Source organism: Amblyomma mixtum, chromosome 8 (genome assembly GCF_055824585.1).
Source record: "Amblyomma mixtum isolate Tamu chromosome 8, ASM5582458v1, whole genome shotgun sequence".
Taxonomy (NCBI): Eukaryota; Metazoa; Arthropoda; class Arachnida; order Ixodida; family Ixodidae; genus Amblyomma; species Amblyomma mixtum.
In genome coordinates, this window is record NC_143019.1 from 70,477,220 (window position 1) to 70,496,192 (window position 18,973).

The window sequence follows — 18,973 nt, forward strand, 5'->3', positions numbered from 1 at the left end:
GACCCGTCTCTCCCCTGCGCGCGAACAGCAAACACGCAATCTGTGGAACTGGTGGATGGATGGCTAGGAGCCTCCCCTTTGAAACGGGGTGGTAGAGATTGCCACCATGCTCAGCTTTTCTGTCATTATTTTTGTTAAACTGTGTTGTTAATTCTCATTAGGATTCGCCATCTTCTTTCACTACGGCTTCCTACACTTCTAACATTATGCCAAATCTCTGCATTTCAGCCACCAATCCTCCAATCGCTATTTGCTAACTTCCACTGCAGATTTATTTGCATGACCATTGTTATCTCTAAACCTTAGGGCCTCAGAAAGAGAGACTGTGCGTGCATCGACATCCGGATAGATACCATCACATTTGAGTATGAGGTGTTCAATTGTTTCCACAGATCTACCACACACTGCACATGAGTCATCATCTTTGTTGAATTTTTTTTTTGTAGCTGCGCGTTCTAAAGCACCCTGACCTAGCTCCAAAGAGTAGGGCACTGCCTCTTGAGTTATCATAGAAAAATTCTTTCCTGATCTGCCTTTTCCAGTATCGATATAGTTCTACACTATGTTTCTTTTCCATTGAATTCATCCAATTTTTAACTTCCGCGTTTTTAACCTGTCGTTTAATGCTCTTTCTTTCTCCTTCCTCATGACCGGCATACTTACTGGTTAGTTTTCTAGTTTTTTTCCGCCACTGTGAGTCAACTCTCTTTCTGTATAAGTATTTAAATACCTTAGCTGCCCACCTGTTATCGTCCAATTTCCTCAGGCGTTCTTCATATAGTATTTTACTCTTACCTTCCCGTGCTTCGAACGATGCACAGCCCATATCCCCTTGTACTGCGCCGTTTGTAGTTTTACCGTGGGCACCTAGTGCTAATCTTCCAACAGCTCTCAGATTTACGTCTAATCTCGACTGAACTTCTGCCCTCAAGCACAGAACCTCATTCCAGAAAGTAAGCCCCCGCACCATTATTCCTTTCCAAATACACCTCAGTACTTCATATTTGTTGTACCCCCATAATGCTCTATGTTTCATTATCCCGGTTTCTCTTAGGCCTTTTGTCCTAAGAGACTGTTCATGCTTTTCTGTGTATAACTGGCCTTCGTTTAGCCATATCCCGAGGTATTTGTATTCGGCCACTTTGGGTATTTTGTGGCCTTGTAATGTCAGCACCTGATCAGTTGTATCGCTGAAAATCATCACACCTGATTTAGTTGCGCTAAAACTGAAACCTAGAGCGTCTCCTCCGTCTCCACAACAATTAACGAAAGTTTTTAAATCTTCCTCGCTATCTTCTAACTACAATATCGTCCGCATACATTAGACCCGGGAGCCGCTGCTCAACTACATTTCCGCCTAATCTGTAGGACAGATTATAACCTAGATTACTTTCTTGTAGCCTTCTTTCCATATTTATCACATAAAGCATGAACAGCAGCGGTGATAGAGCGCAACCTTGCCTTAATCCTTTGTGTACCCCCCCAGTGTTGCTACTTTTTATCCCTTCCCATATAATTCCAACTTTATTATCTCGGTAGATTTCCTGTAGAAAATCAATTACCTCATGACCGATACTTACCTCTTTTAATATGTTTTACAGGAGTTCCCTGTTCACGTTATCATATGCACCACATATGTACAGAAGGGCTAAATACAAAGGGCTGTTTTCAGCCTTAGATATTTCTATGCATTGGGTAAACACGAACAGGCTATCATCTAATCGGCTACCCCTTCTCAACCCATTCTGAAGTTCTCCGAGTATCCTATTACTTTCTACCCATGACTGCATTTTTAATTTTACCGCTTGCATTGCCAGCCTGTATATAAAAAATGTTATCGTAATCGGACGGAAGGATCATACGTTCATCTTAACTCCTTTTCCTTTACAAATCAAAATCATTTTATGCTGTCTCCAGCTTTACGAAATTCGCTTATTTGTAATGACTGTCTCCAATGTTTTTATCAGCGTTTCCTTGCTTCTTGTGCCAAGTGCATTAATCAGCTTAATTGGAATTTCTTCTATCCCTGCGGATGTGGTTTTAGGAATATTTGCTTCCGCCTTTTTCCAGTTAAGACTAGTCATTTCTAAGCTGTTCTCTATTGCGCTGTCCTGTGTTGCTCCCTCTCTAGGGGAGATTATCCTATTGTCATTACTAAATGACGCAACTATAACTGACATAATGTAGCTCACAGCGTCGTCTCCATCTAAACATTTTCCCTCAGCATATTTAATATGTTCCTGCTTTCTTTGATATATTTTTCCTAACCAAGTTACATGGTTCCAAATTTTCTTGGCCCGCCTTTATTTGCCTCGCGAACTTCAGCCAGCCATTTATCAGAGGACTGCTTCATTTTGGCCTGGACTAGGACCTGAACTTGCTGTTCCTCTTGACGATAAGATACCCATTTTTCGCCGATTTCCTCTTCAGATAACTGCGCCCTATTTGCTTCTCTGTGTTCCCTTGAAGCCGCCCGTCTTTTTACGATGGACTCCTTAATTTCCATATTTCACCAGCTTCGTGGCTTCCTCCTTCCGCTCCAGCGGTTTACTCCTTTCACCTGCTTAATTTTTGTAGTGATGACTAGTTCTAACTGATTATAATCCCACTTTTCCATGGGGAGTTTCTCGATTTCTTCCTCTATCTCGGCTGCTACTAGCGCTATTTGTTCGTCGTCTGATTTTGCGTTGTATTTTTGACTTCGCTGCATTTCTCTTTGGCTAGGGCTCCCAACTGTAGACTAATAAGTTTATGATCACTTCCTAGGCTGTACTTCCCCTCTTCGTCTATTTCAATTATTGCGAGCTTGCTATAGATGCCCTCCGACATTAGACACTAGTCAATAGTTGTCTGCCTGTTATGGGATTCCCACGTGATTTGTCCCTTACATTTAGTTTCTCTATTGACAATAACTAGGTTGTGCCAATCACAGAAGTCTAGCATTAACTTCCCGTTACAATCTGTGTATCCATCCAGATCCTGGATGTGGCCATTCATGTCTCCAAGCAGAATAATATCGGCACCGTCTCCAATCTGCTTTATATCGTCATTGAGGCACTTAACTAGATGCTTGTTTTCTTGCCGGAATTTGTGCCCGGTCCCTAAATAAACTACCCCTAGCCATGTCCTTTTACCAGCAAATTTACCTGATACCCAAACATGTTCTTTGCAAGGTGATTTTATTCTTTTCCAATTAGTTACTTGATGTATCAGCATACCTACTCCTCCTCCCTTTTTCTCCGTTGTTGTTCTGTTGTACCCTTCCCAGACATAGCCATCAATTAAAAGTGGATCTTCTAGATCCCTCAGATGTGTCTCGCACAGCGCGTAAACACCTTCTTCTTCGTCCTTTAACTGCTGTTCTATTTCTAGCCATTCCGCTATCTTTCTACCCTCTTACATGTTTATGTAACTGATCCTGGCGTTGAATTTATTTTTCGTAGTTTTCTTTCTGGGCATCTTAGTAGCCATTTTGTTGGGCTCAGCCGCCATTGTTACATTTACTACTTCGCTTCTACCTACCCTACGCCGTGAGCCACCGTGGACCCCCTAAAAAAGCTACCCCTCGGCCTCCCAGGCGCCAGCCTATCTCTTCTCCTACCCTTCCACTGAAATGGATGTGTAGGGCGTAAGCTGCTCGGAGATCCTCAGAGAAGACAAGACGTCTGTGCTGTTCAACCGTTTATTCCCTCAGTAACCGAGCTGCGGCAGGGAGCGCGGGAGGCGCGCCCAGCCGCCGCAAGAGGGAAAAGGGAGGAGAAGGAAAGAGCGCGCCAGATGCGGGGGCGCGCGGGGTGCGGTCTGGTTCCTTTGAAGGGACACCGCAGACTTCGACCGCAGCGGCGTTCACCTCACGTTGCCGGAGGCGTAGGGAAGAAGCACGCGTAAGTTGTGCCGGCGAGGGCTGGCGCCACTACACGGCCGGGGGGGAGCCGTGGGATTCCGTGGGAAGTTTATAGATAATCGCTCAGTTGTGTGGGCGCTGGCAGCCATTCCTGTAGAAGTAGTAGGAGGTGTCATCGTTCCATGGGCCAGGAAGATTTTAAGTCGTTATTCACCTTACAACGGTCCTGAACACCTGCACCTCTGAGGAGCGGTCCGTTGTGTGATGAAGTGTACATAGGCATGCGTGCCCTTGTTTCTATATTTGTTTTTTATTTTTCGTTTTTTTTGTTTGCTTTGTACTTTCCTTGTTGGGATATTGTTGTAAATCTCTCTCCAGGGTTCGCCACCCACACCGAAGGGAGCTTCTCCCGACAATATTCTTGATGGCGCCCTCTGAAGAACAACTAGTTCCCTCCCCATCTATGGCTTTGTATCTCCGGTTTGTATCTCCAACCGATAACGTCCAGGTCAACAAGAAACAGGCACACTGAATCGTTAAAACCTTACTTTGCCAGAACTAACATATTCAAATTTTCTTTTTACCCCGCACCATTACCGAGTGGAATCAGTTACCATCATCACCAACAGTTGACATTGATGCCTTTGAACAGGCCGTTCATTGATTTTTTTTACTTGCCTTGTACTTTTGTTTTGTGCTTTTTGTATTGTGTTTATTGTGCCCCTCCTGCCAGGGCCCTTCACTGGGCCTGCAGTGTGCCCTAAATAAATAAATAAATAAATACCTCTGTTACCCAAACCTCTGCCGTTGTCTTCCTATTTATATATATATATATATATTTCTTCCTCCCCTGGCCTTCTCAACCCTCCCCCTCTTCAATGTAAATGGACTGGAGCACTCGCGTCTTACGCTGGCTTTGGCTCTCCCCTTCCTCTGACGCGCGAGAGAGTGATTCTCCTCGTCCTTTGGGTACAGTGGCTCGAAAAATCGAAATTGTATTCATCCGTCTGTATACCCTGATGAAGGACGGTCCTCCCTCCGAAGCTGTTCGTAATAAACAAAGATAATCGGACAGTTGTGAGCCCTTAATTCTACAAATCTTCCTGGCCCATTGAACGATGACCCCTGCTACTACTTCTACTGCAAGGGCTGCCAGCGCCCACACAACTGAGCGATTATCTATTCACCTCCCACGGAACGCCATCAGCACGGCTATAATTGGCGATGAACTTTTCAAGCACGTGTACGAGTATTTCGACCCCGCGCAGGATAACACCCCTGGCTTCGCGGTGTATAGATCAGCCAAGTTCGCGGATGTTCCGGCACTCTTGGAGTACCTGCCTGCTACCATCCGTTGGGTGATTATTTACGCTGGGATAGCCGACATCGCGGCCACGGGAGACGCTGCCGCTCTCTCTAGAATGAGGGAGATCGTGTCGAGAATCATCCGTGAGCGCCCCTCGTTGAAAGTGTGCCTGAAGATCCATTTTCCACGCACCCCCTGAACCGCCGACGCCGAGGAGCCAACAGAAGGTTCGTCGACTGGTTTAACTCACAGGCAAAAATCTTTGTTGAACAGGTGCGACGACTGTGTCACCGACGGTGGCTTGGCGGGAACGTGGTTTATATTAATCACGCACTTGAAGAGATGCCACCATGGACATGGCCGATGGACATCATTTGAGCTTCGTGGACGTGGCTTACGTGTGCGAACACCTAAAAATGCGCCCTCGGGGACAGACCCCCCGCTACGAGATGGAGCTTCCGTGGACAACCGACGGCGACGACTCAGGGAGGCAGCGGCACGACGACCACGCCATCATTGGCTCGATCGAGATCCCAAAAGGCCGACACTCCCCGTACCGCCACGCCGCCACTCCCAGGTGGTCGAAATTTCCGGAGCCCTCCACTACGGCGTCTCTCATAGCCTAAGTCGCTTTGGGACGTTAAACCCCATAATCCAACCAACCACCATGACAAGACAGGCCTGCACCGAGGCGGCACGACACAACCCAACGCAGCGCAGCGACTGACTCGCTGCCACCACAGGTACGGCACGCTCCCCAGAAGCTCACTCACCGTCATTTCTGAAAATCTGGAAACTATCGAAAATCGAATTAGATATGAATCCCACGCGACCCCCCTAACTAGATATTCAGAATCAGAAACCATACCAAAGGGTTTGCGACTGCCGCTCATCCCGGCGATGACAACCCTTAACGCAGATGGGGACGCGGCATAGAATTAAATCCTACACGACAGTTCATTACGTCTTGTGGACCTAATTATAAAGCACAGCCAACGAAAAGCTCTCGAATTTGAGCATGTCGAACAGTGCTCACGTCGTGAACCGGACCTTATGCCGATAGAAAAAACTCGGCTAAGAGACTTCGAAGAACGAAAGAAAAAAGACACAAATATGCAGAAAATTAGCAAACTACGGTGAGGCTTCTGACCCCGGCTCTCCGCTCACCAGTTCCGCCTCCTACTAAAAGCAGGCTGGGTCGTGAGCAACCCAATGCTAGCCGGTCCTCCATCGAGGCTGAAAACGTTGTAAACGTATCTAGCCATCCGCTCGCTCCTTCGGAACGAAATTTGCTCTCCAATGGTTTAACTTTCCGCCCCACAAGCGGAAAATTCAACGAATTCCAATTAAATCAGGATCTGGATAACTTTGGAAGGAATCTAGGTCTGTGCGAGTACTTCGTAAGCCGCGAAAGCAACCGTGAAATGAACATACCCGGGACATCAAACCAAACATCGAGTGCAAACCAACAGAGAGATAAACATTTAGATATGTACAGTATTTGTCAAAAGCAACCAGGCTGCATGTTTTGCTTCTAGCTCGTACAGCGGAGCCCTTACAGCTTCCCTGAAGCTGAAATGGTCGTTAAAGGTAAGGGCTGGGGTCTTCTCACCTTCTAACTACTTTTGATCTTTAGGAAAGCCACAACGGCTCCACTATACAAGCTAGAAGCAAACCATGCAGCCTGGTTACTTTTGGTTTGGTTTGGTTTATGGGGTTTAACGTCTCAAAGCGACTGAGGCTATGAGAGACGCCGTAGTGGAGGGCTCCGGAATTTTCGACCACCTGGGGTTCTTTAACGTGCACTGACATCGCACAGTACACGGGCCTCGAATTTCTCCTCCAAAGAAATTGAGCCGCCGCGACCGGGATCGAAACCGCGTCTTTCGGGCCAGCAGCCGAGCACCATAGCCACTGAGCCACCGCGGCGGCCTGGTTACTTTTGACAAAGACGGTACATCGCTGCCGTTCAAAAGGATATCCTAGCCTCATATTCAAAATCAAAACAAAAAAAAAGCCCCCAACAACCTGTCATGCGAGGAACGGCGTGCCCTCGACTCTTTATATCAGCGATCTGACACCGTCATCAAACCGGCGGCCAAAGGCGGTGCTGTTGTTATGGAGAAGTCGGAATACGGAACAGGTTTCCAACAATTGGAAAATGAACGTTTTTACAAGCAGCTAACCACTGATCCGACAGGCCATTTCGAGATAGAAATTAACAATGCGTTAATATCACTTTATCAAAATAAAAAAGATATCCGGGCAAATTCTTAAAGCAATGACTCCAGTCAGACCAGTCCCTGGACAGTTTTACCTACTCCCGAAAATACGCAAACCCAACCGTCCGGGCCGTCCCATGGTGTCAAGTAACGGCACACTCATCGAAAAGGTATCTAGCGTCCTGGACTTCCTTTTGAAGGACATTATACCAACTATCCCGGCCTGCATTAAGGACACAAATCACTTCCTCACAGTGGTATCTGACCTCAAAATTCCCGACCAAAGTTTCTTAGTTCCAATGAATGTGACATCTTTATATACAAATACACCCCACCTAGATGGCATACGTGTGACAGTGGATGCGTACCTGAGGATGGATCCCCCCGTTCACCTTGATGAGGAAACTTTCTACAATCCTGGGCTTAGTACTGAACTACAATAACTTTTAATTTGAGGGAAGACACTATCTTCAGGTCAACGGCACGGCGATGGGAACAAAGATGGGTCCGGCCTACCCTAACATATTCATGGCGACACTGGAAAACGAATTCCTTGACACTCAATCTTTGAAATCACTCCTTTATAAACGTTTCCTGGACGATATCTTTTTCATTTGGCTCCGCGACGAAGCCAGCCTCTTGACATTCATAGCGAGGTTTAACGCATTTCACCCATCCACATCGTTCACCACAGCATCTCCACAACATTTATAAACTTGTTGGACGTTCAAATAGAGAAGAAACGAAGCGTACTTAGGACAACCCTCTACAAAAAAACCCACTGACCGCCAGGAGTACCTACATTTTAAGAGCAGCCACCCACGGCACTGCAAGACTGGCATACCCTACTCACGGGCTCACAGATGCAGACGGATTTGTTCTCACCTCGAAAGCATTGACCGGCATGCTGAGCAGCTAAAAACAAATCTCTTACTTAAGGAATATCCAGCGTACATCGTCGATGGCGGACCTACGAAGAGTAGGTCCATGTGACTTGGAAGCACGGTCTGCTTTGGAGGCCGGCAGTACGCTGACTTCGGCACCAGTGTCGATGAGGAAGCGCAGGCCAGAAATGCGATCCATGACGACGAAAAGGCGGCCAGGTTGAGTTTATTGAGTTTATTGAGTTTATTAACATTTTAGTTCTCAGTACAGAAAACTAGGGGCCGGGGAAAAAAGGTACAATACCTGTACCTGGCTGGGTCCCCTGACCCCACAACAAAGTTGGTAGCGATGCACTCCGAATAAACAAATCATAAACTAACGAACATATCCTCTAACATCCGCCTTTTCGCAGACGACTGCGTACTTTACCGCCCCATCCACACCACCTCTGACTCTAGAATTTTACAGGATGACCTTAAACGAATTGAAACTTGGTGCGACAAATGGTTAATGTGCCTAAACACTAACAAAACGTCTTTGCTTTCCTTTCACCGTCGGAAAAACTATCAGGCATCAAGTTACACCATTTGTGGCTCGGTAATCTTATCTGTCCACTCTTACAAATACCTTGGCGTCACCCTTTCAGATACACTAACCTGGTCAGAGCATATAATGAAAGTTACTAACGAAGCCAATCGCACTCTTGGTTGCCTCCGTCGAAACTTGCGCCTAGCCTCTGCATCCGTGAAAACACTTACTTATCTTACATTTATCAGACCTAAAATAGAATACGCATGCTCAGTCTGGGATCCCCATCAAGCTAATCTTTCTAACACCCTCGAAGCTCTACAAAATCGCGCTGCCAGGTTTATTTTCTCAGACTACTCCTATCATTCCAGTGTCACTGCACTCAAATCACGGGCTAATCTTACTAATCTTGAAAAGCGACGCTGCATCTTCAGGCTGTGCCTTTTTCACAAATTCTACCATACGCCACTTAATGTTTCAGCAATCTTACCACTTCATCGACAGTCAAGCCGCACCAGCCATCCTAAAGCCGTCTATCCGCCCCCAGCACAGACCACAGCACATCTTCGTTCGTTTTTTGTTCAGACCGCTCGGGACTGGAACAAACTGCCTGTCGACGCTGTGCGCCACTCCGACCCACATTCCTTCAAGACTGCCATCGAACCACTCTTCACTTGAACATTATGCCTATCCCTCATGTAATACCCCACACCAAGGGGCATTTGAGGTACTAATAATAAATAAATAAATAAATAAATAAAAAACGAACAAAGCACTTTGAGCGAAAACAATTTAGCATGATATTTGAAATTGTGCACAACACTCGTGCCAACATTCAAACAAAATAAAAACTGTTTTAGCAAAACCTTGTGCAGAAACCATCAGAAAAATACAGAATCCATCAGTAGAGACACTTATAATCAATAATGTACAATAAATAAGTATGATAAACATAAATCAAATACAGTCCATTCCACTCAAAAGCAGTCACTCGAAAAGAAAGTACACATTATAGAAATTCACAAAAACCGTGAACCCAACTACAACCACACAATGAAAATTTCGCGCAAAAATCTTTTCAATGTATTAATAGAAGGATAATTGATAGCTTCAGCTAACACCGCGTTCTCGTTTAAAGCGTTGGGAATAAGGTATTTCATACTTTGTAATCCATAATTTGTTCGTAAACGTGGTAATATGTAATTTATTTTCCTGAAACAAAAGCTGTCATTTTTCATCAGATATGTATTATCAAAGCTGTGGGAATTTTGTTTCCTTTGGGTGTATATGTAGAGTGCAAGTTTCTATAAATAGAGCTGTTCAAGATAAAAAATCCCATATTTCTTGAAAAAAGGCCTTGTGCTCTCATTATAATTTAAGCTTTCCAGAGCCCTAATGGCTTTTTTTTGCATGATTGTTAACGTTTGCAAGTTACCTCTAGTTGTTTTCCCCCAAATCAAAAGACAGTAAGTTAAGTCGGATTGGATGATTGCATAATATGTATTTAATCTGTACCTAGTTGGAATCAGGTTCTTCACCCTCCATAATGCTCCAACTACTTTCGACATTTTTAATTTCAAATGATTTACATGTTCATTCCAGCTCAGAAACTCTTCAAAGTGGACACCGAGGAATTTAATGGTTTTTGTTTGCTGCAAACTTTCAGTGTGGAAGGTGAGATTAATTTCGTAGTCAATAGGTGTGTTTCTTGCTCTGAATAGGATATATTTTGTTTTCTTGATGTTTAACTGCAAATCATTGCTAATAAGCCAGTTCGATAAGTTACATAGCCAAGTGTTGGCTGCTTCTTCTATTTCTTTCAATTTTGATCCGGAAAAAAAGCATTTGTATCATCTGCATACAAGAGTATGTCTTGAGTGAAAGGAATATTTTCAATATCATTAATATAGAACAAAAAAAGAAGCGGACCTAAGATTGACCCTTGTGGTACACCCTTATTTATAGTTCTCAATTCGGACACATAATCACCCAGTTTAACGAACTGTTTTCGATTACTTAAGTAACTTTGAATTAAGTTATTGGCATGTCCCCGAATTCCATAAGCATTTAGTTTTTCGATTAGTATGCGATGGTTTACGGAATCAAACGCTTTCCTTAAGTCCAGGAAGATACCAACTGTAAAAAGCTTTTGTTCGATATTCTCGATTATCTTCTCTTTAATCTGAATTAGTGCTGTTTCAGTCGACTTATTTTTGCAAAAGCCAAACTGTTTGGGAGAGATTAAATGAAAAGCAGTTGCATATGCAGCAAGTCGTTTATGTATAAGGCATTCCAATATTTTCGCAAAAACACTTAATAGCGATATGGGGCGGTAGTTGTTAAGATCGTCTTTTGAGCCGCCTTTATGTATCACTGTTACCCGTGCGATTTTAAGCTCATCTGGAAAAAGTCCACTGCGCAGGATACTATTGTATATATGTGCAAGAGGGGAGGCTAGAGTTGAGGCTACTGACTTGATTGGCAGTGCCTTAATATAGTCAGGACCTGGAGCACTATTGCTCTTTAAAGAATCAATAACTCGTTTGATCTCGCCTTCATCAGTAGGGTGTAAAAAAAGCGTGCCTTGTGTACAAGTATTAATGTAAGTGACTGGATCTAAATCTGATCTATCCCGCATCTGGTCTATCGCAACTGTCAAAAAATGTCTATTAAATCTTTCACAAAGTTCAACACCACACAGTGTTTCACCTTGCATGTTTAACTCCGAGAGACAAGTGAATTCAGGTGTCATATTGGTGACTTCTTTGTAGACCTTCCAAAATTTTTGAGGTTGATCCGCGCTGTGAAATTTACGGTTGTAATACTCACGTTTAGCTTTCCTTAGTTCTGCATTAACTTTGTTGCGATATATTTTAAACTCCTTAAATTTTAACTCATCTTTGTGTTTCAGCCAGTCCTCAAACAATTTATTTCTTTGTTTTATCTTACCATACAGCGCGGGGCACATCCATGGCTTTCTAGCCCTTTTATGTTTTTTTCCAAAAATACACTGGGAATGCCTTTGAGTAGAGCTCTTTGATCTTAGAGTAGAATAGATTGAAACTAATATTTGAATCTTGCTCGTTAATAATCTGAGACCAGTCGACCTCCTGAACTAATTCTCTAAAAGCTTGCAAGGTATCATCATTAATCTTTCTCGTTTTAAACTGTGTTTCATTAACTTTCTTAGAGGAAAGGTCTTCTACAATACAAAAAATAGCCAGGTGATCACTAATATCTGCCGCAAGGACCCCAGAAACAATACGGCCCGAAACAAGATTAGTGAAGCAGATATCAATCAGAGTTTCCGATGTTGCAGTAACACGTGTGGCACTGCCTATACGATTTTCATAACCATAACAAAGCATCATAGTATAGAATTCATTTTGTGCACTACCAACGCTTTGCAGATCAATGTTAATATCCCCAACAACTATTCCAAATCGACCAGAAACTGACAACTGCGTTAATACTCCATCAAAGTATTCAAGGAAATCCTTTGTTTTGCCCGAAGGAGGTCTATATACCACAATAATAACGGTATCTCTGCATGCTGCTGTCAGTATTTCAAAATCATTGGTCATAACACAAAAGTCATCTAGTAAACTGCAATTTAAACCAACTTTTGTGTATAAAGAAACCCCACCACCTCTTTTTCCAGAGCGAAATAAACCCATGTGGTGGTATCCGTCAAAATGAGAAACATCAGATTGATTCATATACCAAGTTTCCGTGAAGCAAAGTACATCGAATTCCCAAGAGAGCTCTTCTAGATACAATGCTAATTGGTCTCCCTTCTTTCGGAGACTGCGAGTGTTCAAGTGAAACAAAGATAGTGATCTACGCACCCAGGCATTCTTTAAGATGTCTTCCTTAAAGCTATTAGAATCACACATCCCTCCATTCATGGCGTGAGATCAAGCGACACAACGTGTACATGGAATGAAAAACATGTCATCGGTACAGCCGTTTAACTGCCCGGCGAGGAATCACCATCTTCTTGCACTCCAGAATTATCACTTGATTGTGCGATAGGCGAGCTCGGTGTCATACGATCCACATCGGCCACCGACTTGATATGCAAGACTGTGGTTGCCTCGGCTCGACGGGCCAAAACCTTTCCATTGCTTGACCACACAAATTTCCATCCCACATCTTTTTTGCGGGAGTTAGCAGCCCCGAGTAGCTGCTTGTTTTTCCGCGTCAAGTGTTCATTTATGTACACCGGTTTAGCTGTTCCTTCGAAACCGAGCTTTTCAGTCGTTAGCCGTGTCTTCCTTGCTTTGGCCAAAAGCGCATTACGCTTAGTTCTGCGCGTGAAACGGACAATTATGTTCTTTGCCCTTGAGTTTGGTACATCAACTTTGTGACGGTCTTTTACGCGCAGCGAAGAGCGAGGTCACACGCCGCCGTCAGTGATCTCGCTGCGCGTTTCCCGACCAGTTGCATGGTGGAGTGCAGCGGCGAGCGTTGTGCTGGAAAGTTCGGTGATACCAGCAGAGACGCGGACGGCGAGGACTGGACGAGTGCGGACCACTCGGGGAAGACGAACGGCGGCGAGGTGTTGAGGATAAACCGTGCGGGGCATGAGAGGACGTCCGAAGGGCATCGATAGAAGCGGCCAGCTGATCGATCCGGGCCTCTAACCGTGAAATGACGGCGGTCTCCGGTGGAGAAGAGAGGGCGGCGACGGAAGGAGAAGTCGCGTCGTGGACTCGATCAGCGAGCTGGGCGAGGCGGTCAAGGGTCAAGTCGCCCGCAGTAGCCAAGACGATGCGGGTCGACTGCGGCAAGCGTTGTAGGAAGAGCTGCCGCAACAGTGCGCCATTCGGGTCTGCATTGGTTTCGCCCAGGAGCTGCCGCATACTATTGAGTAACTGGGAGGGGCGGCGGTCTCCAAGCTCTTCGTAGGTGAGCAGCTGCTGGAGGCGCGCACTCTCTGACGCCGTGGTGCGGGCTAGGATGCCCTGCTTTAGTCGCTGGTACGGGGTATCGCCCAAGGGTGCAGCGATGATGTCCGCTACCTCTTAAGCCACCTCAGAAGGCAGGTTGGAAAGTAAATGACGATACCGAGATGCCTCCGAGGTGACGTGGTGCAGATGGAAGACGGCTTCCACTTGGGCGAACCAGGTCTGCGGACACTTGGGCCAGAATGTTGGTAGGCGGAGCTGGAGAGCTGCGACGTCCCGTGGGCGCAAGGTAGCGTCAGGCGGAAGGCCGCCTGAGGGCGGTAGGTTGCTGGGGTCGGTCATGTCTTAGGCCGGAGTCACCACTGTTGAGGATTTGCGGGGTCGCAGCGGAGCACCAGAGAGACGACCAGCGTGGCAGGCTTCTAGTTCTGGACTGCGTGTGCCGGGCGTGCGCCCCGAGCACGCGCGGTCCATCTTTATTCTCTTTCTAGCGCGCGCTGTAACGCCGATCTTAGCGCCGGCGCTTTATAGCGCCGCCGGGCGCTATAGCGTTATTCTGAAAGCTCTTGGTTTAGACAGGAATAAAATGCTGAATTCCTCAAAATCGCAGGATAGTGAAAGACCAAGCAACCGTATTCTCACGCATTCATCTAAAATACCACGAGTTATATCCTTTCAAAACATTTTATTATTATTAGCAAAGCAGTCACTTTTCTCTTATTTTTAAACAACCACCAAGAGCAGTATACCGGCCTAGCAGGAGCCTGAGGTATATTTTAGTTAAGTCTAGAACAATGCCAAACTTCAGCCCGAGCCCTGGATGTCAACCATGCTGTGAGGTACGCTCTAAGGTATGTAGTCATATGCAGACTACAAGCATTGCTAAATGTGCATTCTACGATTTTACCTTCACATTTAGGGAAACTCTAAATTGTGACAGCGCAAACGTAGTATATATGCTACACTGCGGTGTGTGCGGCATGGAATACATCGGGAAAACTGAAACACCGCTGAGGTTGCGTTTTAACAACCACAAGGCCCACACTGACGCGGTGCCAAATCTTCCTTTTTCGAAGCATCTCTGCCTACCCCAACATGCATTCTAAGACATTCGGATCATCCTTCTCTAGTCGCGTTTCCAGCAAGCCACCAAAGAGAACAAAGAGAGTCTGATAACATACACAAATTTCGGACACTAAGCCACGGAATTATTGAAAACTTGGGCAGTTTCGCCTTTCTCAAAAGCCTGCCTAAGAACAGGTTGAACGTCTTTAATCCCTCCTTTTCCATGAAGCCTGCGCTCCCCGGGCGCCCACGTACCCTTTCTTCTTATTATTTTTTTAATGTATTTACTCTTTAGGTTCTTTCTCACCCCCTGCTTTTGGCCCCTTTTTCGAAGAACCAGTTTGTACTCGAATGCCTTCGCGACGAAAAGCACTAAGGGAATGGCCTACTGAGGGATGCGGCCGCGGCACTCGGCCGCGGGATGGGTTTCCCGCACGGCGTCAGGCCGGCCGCCCTGCTTCCTTCGGCCGCGGCGCCGCGCTTCCGCCGTGCTGATCGCTGGCTGTTGTTTAACTCTTAACTCACGTTACAACGGTCCTGAACACCTGCATCGCTGGGGAGCAGACCGTTTTGTGATGTAGTGTACATATGCATGAATGCCCTTGTTTCTATATTTGTTTTTGATTTTTCGTTTTTGTTTTTTTAAAGCGAAAGCTTTACTACTTGCACTTTCAAGCCTTTGCCGTGACGCGGCGGTGACACCACTGACCTTTCGCATGACCTTTGTGTGACGTCACGCCGAACAGCTGGGCGACCATCTCGCGCCGACTGCGAGTAGTGGCGGTGCCACCACCGGCGGCCTTAATTAGATTGGATTAGATTGGATTAGATTAGATTACATTAGATTAGCTTAGATTGCACTAGGTTGGATTAAATTGGATTGAATTGAATTGGATTGGATTGGATTGGATTGGATTGGATTAGATTACATTACATTACATTACATTACATTGGATTGGATTCTATAACCGATGCATCACCACAAGTCACAACCACAAGCACCACCACCAGCTGAACCATGGCGTAGGTACGGATATTGCTTTCTCAATTACCGGGCTTAACCAAGCTAAGCCACAGCGAATTTTTTTGTGTTTTGCTTTGTACTTTCCTTGTTGGGATATTTGTTCGGATTCTCTCTCCAGGATTCGCTACCCACAAAGAAGAGAGCTTCTCCCGACAATATTCTTGCTGGCGCCTTCTGAGAATCAACTAGTTCTCTCCCCATCTATGGCTATTGCTCTGTTACCTAAGACTCTGTCGTTGTCTTCCTATATACAGCCCCGCCGCGGTGGCTCAGTGGTTACGGTGCTCGGCTGCTGACCCGAAAGACGCGGGTTCGATCCCGGCCGCGGCGGCTGAATTTCGATGAAGGCGAAATTCTAGAGGCCCGTGTACCGTGCGATGTCAGTGCCCGTTAATGAACCCCAGGTGGTCGAAATTTCCGGATCCCTTCACTACGGCGTCCTTCATAGCCTGAGTTGCTTTGGACGTTAAACCCCAATAAACCAATGAAACCAAACCTACTTTTATACATGTATTTTTTCTGCTTTCACAGTATATATATATATATATTCCTCCCCCGGCTTTCGCAACCCTCCCTCTCTGCAACCGATATGGACTGGACCACTCGCGTCTTACGCTGGCTTTGGCTCTCCTTCCTCTGACAAGGGAGAGAGAGTGATTTCTCCTCGCCCTTTGCGTACGGTGGCTCAAAAAGCGAAATTGCGTTCATTCGTCTGTATACCCTGATGAAGGACGGTCCGCCGTCCGAAACTGCTGGTATTAAACAAAGATAATCGGACTGTTGTGAACCAATAATTCTTTATATATGTATATACCGGGTGTCCCAGCTAAATGTAACCAAACTTTTGAAAAAGGCGAAGTGTCCTAGTTTAGTGAAACCAACTCAGGGTTGTTAATAATCGCGTGGCCAAGTCTTGAGTATTTTTTTCACGCTTCAAAGTTAATTAATGAGTTAAGTTTAATTAGCTAACTTTTTAATTATTAACTTCAGGAAGAAAGTGTCAATGCAAAAGTTTTAGATCACCTCGAAAAACCGCTAGTAGTGCCGTTTCCGTCAAGTTTTGATTTACGTAGCTTCATTTATTGGCCTTAAAAGAAAGTTGTCACGTGACCAGCTGCTCGCTCACTTCTCTCCCCCATTGTGCACCCAAAGTCTCATCGAGGAGAGGACTTCAGAAAAAATAGATGGGACGTTGAAGCGGCACAGTTGTCATGTGGAAGCTTTTTATTATTGTGTGGGTTATGGTTAAAGACCGGTAAAAAAACTACTTTACGTAAATATTACTTTGCTGCAAACGTCTCAGTAAGCTGTTTCTCAAAGCAATCTACAACTTTTCCATTGACACTTTGTTCCTCAAGTCAATAATTAAAAAGATAGTTAATTAAGAATAACTAATTAGTCAATCTTGAAGAACGAAAAAAATACTGCAGTCTAGGTCACGCGACTCTAAACAACCCTCATTTGGTTTCAGACGGCTAGGACACCCCGTGTTTTTAAAAGCTTGGTTACATTTAGCTGGGACACCCGGTATATATATATTGAATTGAATTGAATTGGCTTTTTATTTGCAGGAAACAATACAGATGAATCCCTGCGGGTGGCGTAAGGCTAAAGGCTTGGAAGCCTGACGAGGCCTTAGCCCCCTAACATCAGTTACAGCCTGCAGCAGCAGACACACATTTTCTGAATTTAAGCATGTACGCGGTTGCAATAGTATAACATGTTCACGCTTTTCAATTACAACACAATGAATACGAGAAATACGCAGTACAATGCAGCAATATAACTAAAGTGCAGTTCAAAAGTTTTGAGCAAGAATGAAGGTACATAGGCATCCATGTACAAATGAAAAGAAACTAAGCCAAAACTTGCGTACGTTGCGTACAAACTGCAAGTTTCTAATAACACAATTGAACAGAAGTGAGTATTAGCGTATATCACAGTCTAACAAAGAGCAGTACGAAAGGGAAACAAAAGACCAAACTTAGAATAATAGTTGCAAATGCATGATAACCATATAGAAGATGTTTACTGTATTTGCAATGCGTTTATGGTTCTAAAATTATATTTGAGGAAAATAGGAATGCTCGATAATTTCGTTTGAAGGCTCTGAATGGTTGGCTGAAGTCAACATAAGATTCGTGTATGTTATGCAGTCTAACTATTTGATAGTCCATAGCCTGTTTGCCATAGTTCGTTCTGAATTTTTGTACCTTTCTCTTACGATTCCTGATTGCATATCTCATGGAGGCATGCTGGACGTTATCGGCATATAGCTGTTTTTTGTATATTAGTTGCATTATCCGGAAATTGTACACTTTTTTAACTGGAAGGATATTATGTTTGAAGAAAAGTGGTTGCGTAGGCAAGTGTCTTACTTGACCTTTGTAATTCTCTAATATCCGAAGTACGCAGTTCTGCAGAACTAATATTCTCTCATAATTCCCTTTGGTGGTCCTACCTAATACTAGCATACCATAGAGCAGTTTGGAATAGAATAAAGTGTAGTACATTGATCTCTTCAGCCAAAGAGGTAAGATATGGGCCACTTTACTTAAACATCCTACAGAACGCGCGAGTTCCGAAATTAAATGATCTACATGATAAGTCCATGACAAATGTTCGTGAAACCATATTCCAAGAAACTTTTGCGTCTGCACGTTCTCCAAGTAATGGTCTTCAAACTTAATATTGATATTTCACATGCATTCTTATTGATGGGTCTGAATACTATGTGTTTAGTTTTTTGCGCATTGAGCTGCAACTTATTTTTTTCTAGCCAACGGGACAGTTCTAGCAGATAATCATTAGCTTCATTTCTTATTTCTTGGATGGTTGTGCCTGTAAAAAATATACTTGTGTCATCAGCAAACAATGTGATTTCACGTGTGTGTTTTAACACTTCTTCTTGGGCGAGTTGGTGCATACTTGAATTGAAGAAAATAGCGCGAGAGCATGCAGACCACGAAAAGACAAGGACGAGACACAAAGCGCTAACTCACAACTAATTTTATTGAAACCAGGCAGCGCCTTTATATGGCGAAGTTTCACTGAAAAAGAGGGAGGAGGGCAGGAAAGGTAAAGATATCAAAGCGACCATCACAGCGAGCACACATGAGGAAGCGGTAACTAAAACAAAAACAAAAAAGTTAACAAAGATTATTTAAAGGGACACTGAGGAGAAATTGA